Source organism: Panthera tigris, chromosome C2 (genome assembly GCF_018350195.1).
Source record: "Panthera tigris isolate Pti1 chromosome C2, P.tigris_Pti1_mat1.1, whole genome shotgun sequence".
NCBI lineage: Eukaryota > Metazoa > Chordata > Mammalia > Carnivora > Felidae > Panthera > Panthera tigris.
This window is the reverse complement of record NC_056668.1, coordinates 78,756,293-78,769,989: the sequence shown is the minus strand read 5'-3', so window position 1 is coordinate 78,769,989 and position 13,697 is coordinate 78,756,293. Positions and strand designations below refer to the sequence as shown.

The following is a 13,697-nucleotide window of genomic DNA, read 5'->3' as shown; positions in this document are numbered from 1 at the left end:
ATGTCATGAAGCAGCAGCTAAGAGTCAGTGATGTTCGCAGGGTTGAGGGGAACTTCAGGTGGCTCTCCTCAGGCAGTGCAGAGAGCAGGAAGAGCCCTTGCTCTAGACTAGTAAAACTTGGAATGAGGACCTGATCTTGCCACTCACTGCAGGAGGAGGCTCCTGGGCAGCTAACTTGCCTTGTTTTGAGCCTAAGTTGCTTCTGGACATGGTGGAGGAGCTTGATGGGATGGTTAAGCCCTTGGGAAAGAACTTCTCAAGATGGAGCTCTATAACCCAAGTAAAGGGTGATGATTAAGCTACCCCTGTGACGGTGGGGGTAGCTTTTCTCCTGTTGCAGACTCACAGGCCTGATCTGTCCAACTTGAGCCAAAAATGAAGGTCGAAAGGGATTTGGGGGAAGGGGAGATCAGCAAAGATAGGACTGGCCTTTCTTCAGTGCTTCTTCAGAACGGTGATGTCCTGTGGAGTCCACAGACCAAATTTGGGCATTCTGTTTCATGGTGGAGATGAATGCACAAAACTGGATCTAAATAGGCTCATGCCAGTGGGATATTCATGACAAGTACAGTGTTTGAGGTGGCCTGGGTGTCTTAAAAATGGGCTGATTTTGACAAAGGGGAAAAGTTGGGATTCGTTTTACTGTAAATTGCAAGTAAGAAACAACAGAAGGTTGAATATTAGAAGAACTTGGCTATCGCCAAAACCACACACTTTCACATTAGTAAAACATGGAGTTCTATCTGAGTGAAATGTGAAACTCCTTGCAGACCACAGAGAGTAAAAAGTACTTTTGTTTCATTATGAATACCATTGTCCTTATTTCTTTAAATGAGAATTGATAGCCACCATAAGAGAATCTTTCTCAAAGACCAAACACAGAAAGAAGGAAAAATAAAACAACATAAACACACAAAAACCTCACTGCCACCATCACCGCAAAGAAAACCCAGTGCTCTAAGGATGCACCCTCTTTATCCATTGTGAAGTCATCACGTTCTAGAGAGAGGGGACCACATTTCTGTCAGGGTAGTCTTCAGTGAAGTTTGTTTTTTTTTTTTTTTTTTTAAATCCTTTCTTTTTTCTCCTCCCTCTTTGGGAAGACTGACAAAGTTGGCCTTTTGTAACACAGCAGGAAGGGTAGTTTTGCCGTCTAATGTGTGAGAATCTGAAGAGGAGGCCTTGTGGGTACTGGGACTATCGTGTTCGCGAGGGAGTGAGACCGGGGCACCTGATGGAGGGATGTGCTATAGGTGCTTCACAGTGAAAATGGAGCTCTTGAAGGTGAAACAAGGTAACTTTGAAAAATGAGAGGCCATTGGAGTTGAGGGTAAGAGGCCCATTCCTGGCCAACATGTGAAATTTTGTGGTGGGAAGTCTGTATAATGGGGGTCAGTAGACTGGAGTTTCCACCTCTTTCCCCCGTCTGCTAACTACAGCTCTCCTCCGCTCCTCCCTCAGCCCTATGTGGGAGTTGAAACAGGTGTTTCCAGTTGTCTTTCTGACTGGTGTTTGGAATTGGTAATTATTCAACTCTTGCTTCATGGGGACTCGGAGTGTTCTGGCAATGAGCTGGGAAGCTGAGGCCAGTGAGGCCAGTGAGGCCAGTGGGCGAGCTGGGTGTTGGGTTGAATGTATGTGGTTGAGCAACACAGAACTAGAGTTGTTATATTATCACCATGGTCACCATCATCATTTTGAACATGTATTCCTTGCCAGGCTTTGGGTTAGGTGCTTTATACCTGTTATCATACTTCATTTTGACAGCAACTTGTTAAGATGTCAATTTTAGCTTTCTGTTTTACAGCTGTGGAAACTGAGACACTATACGAGTAAAGAACTTCCTCAAAGTCAACACTGTTAAGTGGCTGCATTAGGCTTCAAAGCCCAACACCTTTGTCACCCTCTTTCTGATAGGCCATATTAAATTGCAGAGATGGAAGGCTGCAGACTATCTAGCTGGCTCCCTTTCCCCGCATTTGATGTCCTCATTGGTGCATTGTTGTCCAGTCTTTCTTTAAAGAAAACTAAAACAAATAACTGAGCAAGCAACACAAAAATATAGTGCAAAATTAAAAAGTCACAAAAAAGAAGTGTAGTGAAACAATAAATTTTTCTCCTATCAGGGTCTCAACTGTCTACTTTTCCTACCCAGAGGTCTACACTGTTACCAGTTCCTTGTATCTGCTTCTAGAAATAAACTGGGTAGAGACAGACATTTTTATGTATTTATATGTCTAGAGAATATTTACACAAAGGGGAGCACACTGTACACATTATTTTGTATCTTGCTTTTTTCATGCAATCCTATAGCTAGATGATCATTTCTGTATTAGTATCTTGTGTCTGGTTATCTTATAGTTTGAATTAGCACTTCTGTTGCTGTCAGTGACTGTTAACATCATTTTAAATAGGATATAGCCATTTGGTTTTTGTTTTTGTGAACTCCCCTTTGCCTCCTTTTCTATTGAATGATTGCTTATTTTTTACAGGGAAAAAGTTGACCCTTAGTCCGTGATAGGAGTTGCAACACCTCGCCATTTTGCATTTGTCTTTTTAGCTTGCATGCAAAAAAATAACAGAAAAAATTGTATAGTCAGTTAAATCTTTTCGTTTTATAGTTTTGGGGCTTTGTGTAATACTTAGAAATGCCTTCTCCATTTTGGTTATTAAAAAAAATATCTTCTTATTTTCTTGTCCGTTCATTTGGTTCTTTTTTCTTTTTCACTCTGTCTCTCATCACTGATTCACTGAAATTATATTTTGGTAAAAGATACGAGGTAGGGATCCACTCTGATATTTTCTAGATACACCTGCCAAACACTATTCATTGGGTAGTCCGTTCTTTTTACACACTGATTTGAAAAAGCACTTTTATTAAATATTAAATTTCTTAATGTTTAATTACTTATTACTTAGGAATTTGTATTATTTTTGGAACCTTCTGTTCCATTTGTCTGTCACTTTATGCACCATGTTTATGCTTTCAATTATTGTACCTATATATGTTTTGTTATCTGATGGGGCTACTCCAATCTCATTAGTTCCTCTTTTTCTAAATTTTTGCGTCTTTTAGCACTTTATTTTCCCATGAACTTTAGAATGAACGTGCCCAATTCTGAAAGTAATGTCACATTGATATTTTTATGGGGATTGCTCCAAACTTATTCATTTACATTATGCATTGTAAAGATGTTATTTCTTTTTTCTAGAACACTATGCCTTTCCATTTGTTGAAGTCTTGTTTTATATCATCAGGAGCATTTAAAATTTTCCTCATGCAGACTGTGCATATTTCTTGTCAGTTTATTTTACTAGGTACTTTTGGTTTTCTCTAGTTAATGGAATTATTATTTTATATTATAGCATCTGATTTTACCTGTGTTTATATAGCCTCTTGTTATCAGTATATGGGTTTTTCTATCCAGCCACTTTACTGAATGCTTTCATTATTTAAATAAGTTTTTCACATTTTATTTACTTTTTAAATTTTATGTGTTTATTTATATTTAGAAAGAGATAGAGTCAGAGAGAGAGGGAGAGAGAGAATCCCAAGAAGGCCCCATGCTCTCAGAGCAGAACCCAACGCAAGGCTCAATCTCATGAACTGTGAGATCATGACCTGAGCTGAAACCAAGAGTCAGACACTCAACCGACTGAGCGACCCAGGCGCCCTTATTTGAATAAGTTTTAGATAAATTTCTTTGAGTTTCTGGTTCAGTAATCTTATATAATCTGGCAATAGCTATAATTTACCTTTTTCTTTCTATTTTTTATAAATCTTATAGATTTTTCTAATCTATAGATTAGAAAAAGGAGTAGATTTTCCTTTATAAATCAAAAAGGAGTAGAGGAGTAGATTTTCTACTCCTCTGTTGCATCAAGAGGAGTAGATATTAAATAGCAGAGTTTGAGTGAATTTCCTTCTCTTTTTCCTGACTTTAATGAGAATGCTTATACTTATAATGTTTCCTATTAATTGTAATGTTGGTTTTGGTTTGAGAAATATCTTGTGTTAAAAAAAAAATTCATCCCTATTCTGAGAGTGTTTTTTATTTTTAAAATAGAAACTAGTTGTTAAATGTTTAATACTTTGGAAACTATGGAAATCATCATGCATTGTCTCCTTTTTTCTTTGCTGAGAAAATATCTTAGATTTTTATCTTTTGTTCTGTAATTTGGTGAAATATATAAATACATTTTTCAAGCATGAAATCATGCTAGTGTTCCACTTAGTCATAGTTTGTGCATTATATTTTTAGTGTTATTGGAATCTAGAGGGTAATAATTTATTAACAAGTTTTGAATCAGTTTTCCTAAGTGAGATTATTTGAGAATTGTGTGAGTGCGTATATGTGTATATTTGCTATTGTCAGATTCTAGTATAGATGTTATGCTTAAATCCCATAAAATAATTCAAAGGCCTTTCTTTTTCTTTGTTTCCTTTTGAAATAGTTTTAACACCACTTATATGATCTAATCCTAAAATATGTGATAGAATTCCCCTGTGAAACTGCCTTGACTTGGTGCCTTTTTTGGAGGGGTGGAGGTTGTTGACTCTTTGACAGCTTTTTATCTCTCTGCTCCTATACTAATTGGACTCATTTTCTTTGGTGTTTTTTCTGTGGTTACTTATGTTAATTGTATTTTAGGAAAGTCACCGATTTCAGATAGATTTGCATGGAGTTAAATCATTTCATATAATTGTTTTCATTTCCTTTGTGTTTGTGCTTATTTCCATGTCATTATTTACAGTTTTATGTTTTTTGTACTTTATTTCTCTCTCCCCCGTTTTTGATTAGTTCAGCCAAGTTTTATTTATTATTTATTCACAAAACAGCTTTTGCACTTATTTGCTGGCCCTACTATTCTTTATTTTCTCTTTAAAGTTGTCAGTAATGGGTTTCTTCTGCTTTGCCCAAGTTTCTTTTGTTGTTTTTCCAATTGTCTGAGCTTGACTCTTAATTCACGCACGAAAATACGTTTCTGCTTTTTTATTAATATAAATTAAAAAAATGTGAGATCCAATTAGAATAAGCCTCATGGGAACAGGGACCTTGTCTGTTGTTCACTTCAAGACTATCATAATGCCTATCATATTGTGGATGCTTAAGCGATATTTTTGTACAAATTAATATATCCCTGTGAAATAATCATGGGAGTTGTGGTGGGTTCCCTCCTGTTGCTCTGGTCCTTCTCTGCTATCTTTGGCCATTTTCTCTAGGTATCTGCTCATGTGGAGGAGGAAGAAATTACTGACATGCTTCACATTACTTTTTCAGAGTATGTCATTAACAGATTTATTTTTAAAGTCTACCAATACAGTCAAGTACAACTGGGTGAAACGATCTCTGTAAAGATTAGCCCAGGAGAAAACATATTTGAGGAGAATCAGAATGTTAGAGCTGGTGGGTTAACAGACAGCATGCCCATGCTTTTTGTGGGTTTGGCTCCTTTGTTGTAGCTAAATCTTGCAGAGGCCTGAAGTAAAATGATAAAAACAGATGTGCTGCAGTTGTGGGGGAGGGTGCAGAACTAGGGGATGCCCAAAACCCTGCTGCTGGCTGCCTTCCCTCCTGATCTTATCCCATGTCTCATTTGAAAACCAATAGTTGAAAAACTCTCAATTTTCAGATGAGAACGAAAACAAAAATGCAAAGAAGGCAAATGATTCATTCAAAGTTACTCAGTGAATTAGAGCCATAACGTGGGACTACAACTCTGGCCTTCTGTTTCTGAATCTAGTGGTATTTCCAGGCGCACAGGAAGCTTCTGGTACCTTGCTCCACTCTGTGTTTTTGGGTGGACCTGGGATTTGATTCCCCCGCCCCCCCTTCCCACCCCGCGGCAGGCCCAACAGTCCTTGCTAAGGCACAGACCGCATATTTGCTGATCCCCAAGGGGAAAGCTGTGATTCAGACTTTGAGGTCTAAGAATTGCAGACTTAGTTTCTAGTCTCCCGATGAAACTGCTAATCTGGGTTCCAATGGTGTTTTTGCTACACGGACACCTGCCCACACAACATGATTAGAAATTATAATGATGACGACGATGAGTCTTCCAGGACACCCACGTTCTTTGCAAGATATTTCTGCTAATCGTCTCTACCAGAATCCGTTAGGAGAACTTTTTTTAGTTTTTTTTTTTTTTTTTTTTTTCTAACTCCCCTCTGTCTACGTCAAGTAAAAATACTAGTTTAATCCTGCTGAGGTTAATGATTTGTCCTCTCCATTACTGAGGTGTCATTTTTTTGTGCAGGGGATCCTGGAGCCTTGGGTGCATGGGGAGATAAAAAGCATCCTGGACCCCAGATATGAGGAAATTTGGGTTTAGATTTCAGCAGTGCCCAAAATTTCCTGTGAACGCTTGGTAGAGATTACTTCCCCTCTTTGTCCTTTTTCTTCCCCTTCTGTTAAATGGGCATCCAATTCTGCTGTGCCTAATTTACTACAGTTGTGGGAATCAAATTTGGTAATGGGTAAGGAAATGCTTCAATAACTTTACCCTCTAGACTGAAAGGGTTGTCACCGAAGATGGTTTGCAGTGTTGGTATCTTAGCTTCTTAAGGTGTTATTGAGTGTACCATAATCAAACGATGTCAAGTGAGAGAGCTGCGAAGGTAGGTAAAGGACCACCATGATGCCTGACATGTTATTGTTTACGGGCTCTACCCTGAACCAGGGAGCAGTGCTGCCACAAGGGAATGGCACCTGGGGAAAAAGAGAGGATCCCAGGAACTGGGAGTCTCCATGGAGAAGTAAAAGTAAAAATTGGAAGTGTGAGAGTTGAAGGCTAGATTCTGGTTGTGTGGCAGCAGAGCAATGGTCTAGACGTGACAAGAGGCTTCAGAAAAATGCTGGCCCTGGCTTTGGACCCTGTGTATCTGCAGTGTTGGGGGCCAGGAGGACGCACATAGAGAGGCTGCAGGGAAACCTGCGTCCTCAGAAGGGAGTCAGGTCCAGGAAAGCCTGCCAGTTGCCCTCCAAGGAGGCTGGAGATAGTTCCAGAACCTCTCAGGGCCAGGAAGAGCCTTGGGTTCTTGGTCTCTCTCTGCCTTCTGTTACTTAGCATTGTACTTTGTTCACAGTACTTGCTTTTTTTTTTGTTTGTTTGTTTAATATTTTTGGCCTTTCTTTTTAATTTAAGGTCTGTCTGAAGGCATGTTTAAGAGGGGTTCTGATAGGAAGGAGCCGAGTTGGGTATCTGTTTCCCTTTCTGGTTCCCTGTTTCCTCATCCCAAAGATGTTGATCTTCGTGACTTGCTTTCTATAACACTCACTACCTTTGACGAAAGGCAAACATTTATCTAAAAGTAGGGTGAGAAAAATTACTTGGTGAATATGTTGATATTTTTGTTATAGTGGTAAGGGTTCAGGAAGGAGTACAATGTTTCCAAAAGTCCGTTTCCTTGAGCAGGCAACTGCAGCTTGTAAACTGGGCTCAAATAACTTTAGCTTTTATTCTTGTCTGTCTATCTGTCTGTCTGTCTATCTATCTATCTATCCGTCCATCTGTCCATCCATCCACCGACCCACTCACCCACATACCTATCTATGCAAGATGGTAGAATTTAATTTTTCTTAATCTTTGGTCTTTGATTGGTTTGCTGAATCAGGTGAACTGAGTTGAAGAAACACTGACCTTTGAAAGAAAACTTTGGGGAGAAGAAAAAGGTATCATGATTCTTTGAAAGAATTTTTCCCAGGCTAAGTTATATAGTTTCACTGACACTTGGGATGGGAGCTAAAAGGTCTGGACACTGAATCTCTGAAAACCCTCTGAATGTGTTGGCTAGGCTTTTTTTTTTTTTTCTTTCTTAGCACAGATGGAGAAGACTTTTTCTTTTCCCAGTAAGATAGAGCCAATATAATATTTGAAACCTTCAACCATAATCTGGGAAGATGATTCTCTATCTATTGCTTGTCCAAACATAAAATAAAATTTTTCAAAAATTAGCAAAAATGTGAATTATTCAATTACAATTTCTTTCTTGGCAAAGTTGGCCTTTCTCGTTCTATTTTTTTATTTATAATTAAACAATCTTTAATTCAGCTAATTCCTAGCTTCCAGTGAACCTTTTAACTAATCAAATGCATTTGAAATACTTTTTAATTTATTGCAAGAACAATAAAAAGCGAGAAGTCATTTCATGTAATGTCCTTTCTTGTTGTTCAGTGTTGTCAGCTCTTTTCCGGATAGAGTTTGGGTTTGGCTGGAAGCAGCCTGAGGGGATCATCCCCAGTAATCTTTACTGTGTTGCTGTTGGTGAGTTACAAAAATAGTAACTAGGAATAGTAACTGGTAACAGAGTCTGTGGATAGCTTTCACCCATCTTCCTTTAATAGTAGTATCTCACATAACCAACTACATCTATCAAAGCTAAGAGATTATCATTGGCACAACACGACTAATGAAACTACAAAATGCCATTTACCAGTCAGATAAAATCACCCCTCCTTCTGTCGTGGAGGAAGAAGTATGGAGAGTGATGGAGGGAGAGTTCTTTATCATTTGACAAAGGAACAGAATCTTCCATATCCACAGACCAGAAGGTATGAAAAGGTGAAGAAGGGATCCTCACCTCTCTGTTTTGGTAGCTTTACCTCCTAAGGCATTGCACTTTTACTGTATCTTTGCATACCCTATTTATTCTCAGATGATGTGCAGGGAAGCTGGGAAGGTATTTATGGTTAGAGTGGGAAAATGGACCTTGATTCAAACTGCAAAAGTTTGAGGGTAGACTCTCAGGTCCTTGTATGTGATGATATCAGCATGCCAGTGGGTAGCGTGGCTAAGTTGCCATTTTGTTGGTAGCAATCCTTGGTCTTGTTTGGTTCTCTTCATCCTCACATACAGGGTGGAGCCAGTGTCCTGGAATCTCTTGATCGTGAGATTTTAAGATTGAGAAGAATAATTGGCAATATTAGATGGGTTGGGTCGAGTCTGTGTATCTTGGTGCCCGTCGTACAACTTGTCTCTCTGTCCCCACCAAACGTTTTGCTTTGTTCACTTACTGGGAGATGAAGGTTGAGGAAAGGCTGGGGACGTGTTGTCCAGTGTGATAGCCGGTAGCCACATGTGACCACCAAGCACTTGAAATGTGGCTATACAAATACAATTATTTTGTACATTTTGCATAGATTTGTATACTTTGTGCATATTTGTCAAATCTTTTTCTACTTATTTTATTTTATCTTCTATTCTTTTTAAATGTAGCTACTAGGAGCCTTTAGAATTGCACGTGTCACGTTATATTTCTATTGCTCAGTGGTTTGCACCTGGGAAGAATATGGAACGCAGTAAATTGACCTTGTGTTCTTCCCCGAGTTCTAATAATGTTGGCATTAAAGGGAAAAGCCTCAGCAGTCATCATTTTCATTAAAAAAATCTGATTCAGAAGAATTGGCTCATTTTACATTATTGCTTGGACTGGAGAAGAATCTGACATTTTGGTATTTTCATAATTGAGAACATAACTTGCTGACTTAAAAAAAAAAAATCACAACATTTTGTGCTTGGCCTTAGGTACCAGACTCTGAGCTCTTTGAAAATAGGGATGGTGTCCTTTTCTCTTGCTGCCATCTCTTTCCCCAAAACCACACATTAACTAGCACACAGAAGGTGGTTAACTGGCATTTGTTGAGAAACAAAATAACTTTTTAAAAAGAGAAAACATTATGAAGCTACCCTGTATTTATGGTTGGAAGAGAGAAATATGTACCTTTATAAGGCAACCCTTCTTCCCAAGGCAGCCACCAAAATTAAAGAACACTGATCTGAGTGTTTATTTACTTCTTGATTTGATTACCATTCTCATCAGGTGTCCCTGTCAGCTCTACTTATGATAAAGAATCTTTTCAAAATGCTTAACCTCACCACCCCTCTGGGTAAGGGGAGACAGAAAATGATGCTGCTTACACACATTAACCCTCACCTTGGTCTGACAGCATATCTTAAGCCCTAAAGACTGGATTATTCTTATTTTCTCTTGTTTGATCCTTTCTAACATCTACCTATACCATGGAAGATGTGGGAATAATAATGAGAGATGAGTTTACGCTCGGACTATATTAACTTTTCATTTTTTTAAAAAAAAGTTTCTTCCATTTCATAATGAGCCAGAGCCTGTGTGAACAGCCCTCAGTCTTCCATTATGTCTTGTCCCCCGATTCTTTCTTCTTTTGTGCAAGCCCTGGGGCTGGGTGAGGGGACAGGCTTTGTTAGATGTTCTTTGGCCACAATCCTGTGGTGGGAAATTCAAGAGCTTCCATGATTCCATGTTAGGCATGGTGCGGATCCTAACTGATCCCTGAATCCAGCTTTAGTCGAAAACATGTTGCCTTGGTTAGAGGCAAGCCTTAAAGAATCTACGATGGCTTTGTTGCTTACTATTCCTAGAAAAGACCTCTTAAAAGAGCCCTTTTGGGATATTGTGCATATTTGTCAAATAAATCTTTTTCTACTTATTTTATTTTATCTTCTGTTCTTTTCAAAGAATACAGCCTTCTTTCTTTTTTTTTAATTTTTAATGTTTTTTTTTTTTAATTTTTAGAGAGAGAGAGAGAGAGAGAGAGAATGTGAGCAGGGGAGGGGCAGAGAGAGAGGGGAGACACAGAATCTGAAGCAGGCTCCAGGCTCTGAGCTGTCAGCACAAAGCCTGATGTGGGGCTTGAACTCAGACTGTGAGATCATGACCTGAGCTGAAGTCAGACGCTTAACCAACTAAGCCAACCAGGCGCCCCAATATACAGCCTTATTGCTAAGAAATATTTAATTTCTTTTAATGTTTATTTATTTTTGAGACAGAGGGAGACAGAGCGTGAGTGGGGGAGGGTCAGAGAGAGGGGGACACAGAATCTGAAACAGGCTCCAGGCTCTGAGCTGTCAGCACAGAGTCCAACATGGGGCTCGAACACACAGATGGTGAGATCATTACCTGAGCCGAAGTCAGACGCTTAACCAACTGAGCCACCCCAGGCGCCCCTCTAAGAAATATTTAAAGCTTTGATTCTTTTGCCGAACAGCATGGAAGCATGGGTTCTCTTGGAAGTGTGTGCGAGGCAGCTGGTATGGGTGGAAGAAAGGATTGGCCTTAGAGTCAGAAGACCTGTGTTTACTTTCTGGTTCTTCTGTTTCCTAGTTGTTGGATTCTAGACAAAAAACATAATTTCTGAGCATTAATTTCTTCATCTGTCCAAATTGGACAGTATCTGCTTACACAGGGTTGTCATACTTTAATATAAGAGGAGTACCTGTTTTAGGGACCAAAAGGTCAGCTTTGTAAACACTAAATGAGTTGTTTTTTTCACCTACACCTTGTGATTTTGTTGGTGATAGACCAATAGCCATCTTCTGTCTTCTTTTTGGAGGTGGGGAGGAGGGCATTGGGTAACTGTGTGGTAAATTCCACTTTAATTCTAGCTTTGAGAAAAAGAGCAGGGAGAATGTGGTAAGCAATTGCTTCTAAAAAGCTCGGACTAAAAGCACTTGATGGATTTGTGCTGGCTTCCCGGTAGACTCATCTCTGCACTGCCCGCATAGCACAATTAATAGTTATTACTCAAGAAGGAACAAATAAAAAAAAAGCGAGAGCAGGCATAAAAACATCCTTTCATCTTCCTGACGATGGTCCCCTTTGTCAGGTCTGTGGAGCCATACCTGTGAATCATCCTGGGAAAGCACAGTGTGGGTGATTAGAAGGAAGATCTTGTGGCTCATTTCTTACCCACTTCCTGGGCTGGGGAAATGTCTCAGCTCGTCTTTCTTATCTACTGATGTCTTGTCAATATCCACTACCGTTCACCATGCATCTTCACAAACAAGGGCCTCTTTCTCACTCCAAACCATCACCATGTAGGGAGGCAGTTACTCTCTGTGCAGACAAAGTTGTAAAGAAAAAGCAGAATAAAGCTGAGAAGGCAAGAACGGGGACAAGGAAGGCGCTCTGGAGTAGGGGTACAGAACAGTGAGTCTGAGCGGGAGCATAAAAATACTCAAGCCACGTTTGTGTTCTGAGCCTATGAAATGAGTCACGGTTCTGCTACAGACCAGCCACTCGACTTTGTATACTTTATACTTATGATTCTAGAGTCCATGAATCAACTTTTGCCACTTGCAGTCTTGAGACTTAGTCCGAGCCTAAGGGAACCCTGACTTTGAGGACGGATGCTTCCCGTGGGCATGTGATTCTCCCCTAGGTTCAACTTCATAGGCACCATGGGGGTGAAGGAAACGGATCTTACAGTCCATTCTGGTGTTTGAATCCGGCTGAAGCAGGAGTGACTCTGGGCGAGCTACATAATGTGTCTGGATGTCACGTTTGACATTTGTGAGGGAGGAATAGGGTTGTTGTCAGAACTGGAGATCGTGCGTGCTATAATGTGCCTGGCACAGAAGGAGCTCTCAGTCAAGGATGGGGATTGTTGTTGTTATTGTTCTTATTATTATCTGTCGCCACAATCATTTCCTTGGCCCTGTCTTACAGGGATAGACTTGTGGCCACAGGAAGTATTCATTGTGATAGCGGTTTCACTAGACAGATGGAAATGCTGCACAGTGAACAGTACAATGAAAGAAAGCTCCACATCAATTCCACCATCTTCTTTTTCATTTTCCATGCGTTATCTCTTGCCAAGTCTTGGATTGTAGCTTTGTTGCTACTTCTCTTGGGATTTTTCCCTTCTTCCCTATTCCACCTGTTATTATTACCCTGAGCCAAGCTCTCATTGCCTCCTGCTATCCTGGTGTTCCCGTCTCCAGCCTCCCTTAGAACCCTGGTTCTAGAGTGTGGTTCCTGGGCCTGCGGCACCACCACCAGACCCTGAGGCTTGTTGGAAATATTGCATCGCGAGCCCCCTCCCCCCCCTCCAGACCTGCTGAATCACAGGACACATATGCGGTCATGCTGTAGGGCCTTCATCCAACTCATCTGCTCAAAGTACCTGCTTAGCCAACGTGTGTGTGTTCTGCCCCTGGAATATTTCCTGTTTCTGATTGCTCTTCGTGCCTCTCTTGCAAGTGGTGGTCGAGAGGGTAAGCATGGGGCTGCAGAAAAGCACTGGGGTAGGAGAATAGTGACTCAAGCCAAGTCACCACCCATTATTTGGACTATGACAATAGACTCTCTGAAATGGTCATGATACTTTTATGATTTCCCTTTGTTGTCCTTCTCCCTACCATGTGAAGAGATCTTATGAAATTGTTACTTGGATCATATCTCACCCCCTGCCACAGAGTGACTTCCATGGTATCTAGAAACATTCAGAAGACCTTTCAGTGGCCTGCAAGGCAATGTGAGTTGGGCTTCCCTTATCTGTCACTCCATCATCACTTTACTCAGTAAGCTAAAGACACACTGACCTCCCTTCTATCCCGTGTATAAGCCAAGCTTGTTCTCACTTGACCTTCTTCTGATTCTGCATATGGCTGACTTGGAGTCTTCATTCTAGGCTCAGTACAGATGTCATCTCCCTGAAGAGATCTTCCTTAACCTACAGCTAAAGTAGCACACCTGTCCCCTCCCCATTGCTTTTTCCTATTATCTTGTTTTAAGTTCTCTACAACACTTATGGTTCTCTGAAAGCATGGTCACTATGCCTGTGTTTACCTTTTGTATATTGCAAACTCTTTTGGTGAGAAATATCTTTGGTATAATAATGAGGAGGGTGATTTGCTGAGTGCTTACTATATGCTAGGCT

At 40.2% G+C, this 13,697-nt stretch overlaps 1 protein-coding gene across 5 annotated transcripts in view; it reads left to right on the top strand.

Moving 5' to 3' along the window:
- The window catches only part of LOC102953305 (LIM domain containing preferred translocation partner in lipoma), a 673,846-nt gene that overhangs the window by 146,748 nt on the left and 513,401 nt on the right, over positions 1-13,697 (top strand). The window contains exon 1 of one of the 5 annotated variants that reach the window (XM_042998789.1): positions 1,042-1,294. The exons of the other annotated variants lie outside the window; for them this stretch is intronic. The gene's annotated coding sequence lies outside the window, so the exon portion shown is untranslated. Of the gene's footprint in view, positions 1-1,041; positions 1,295-13,697 lie in introns of those variants that run through there. 5 annotated transcript variants of the gene reach the window in all.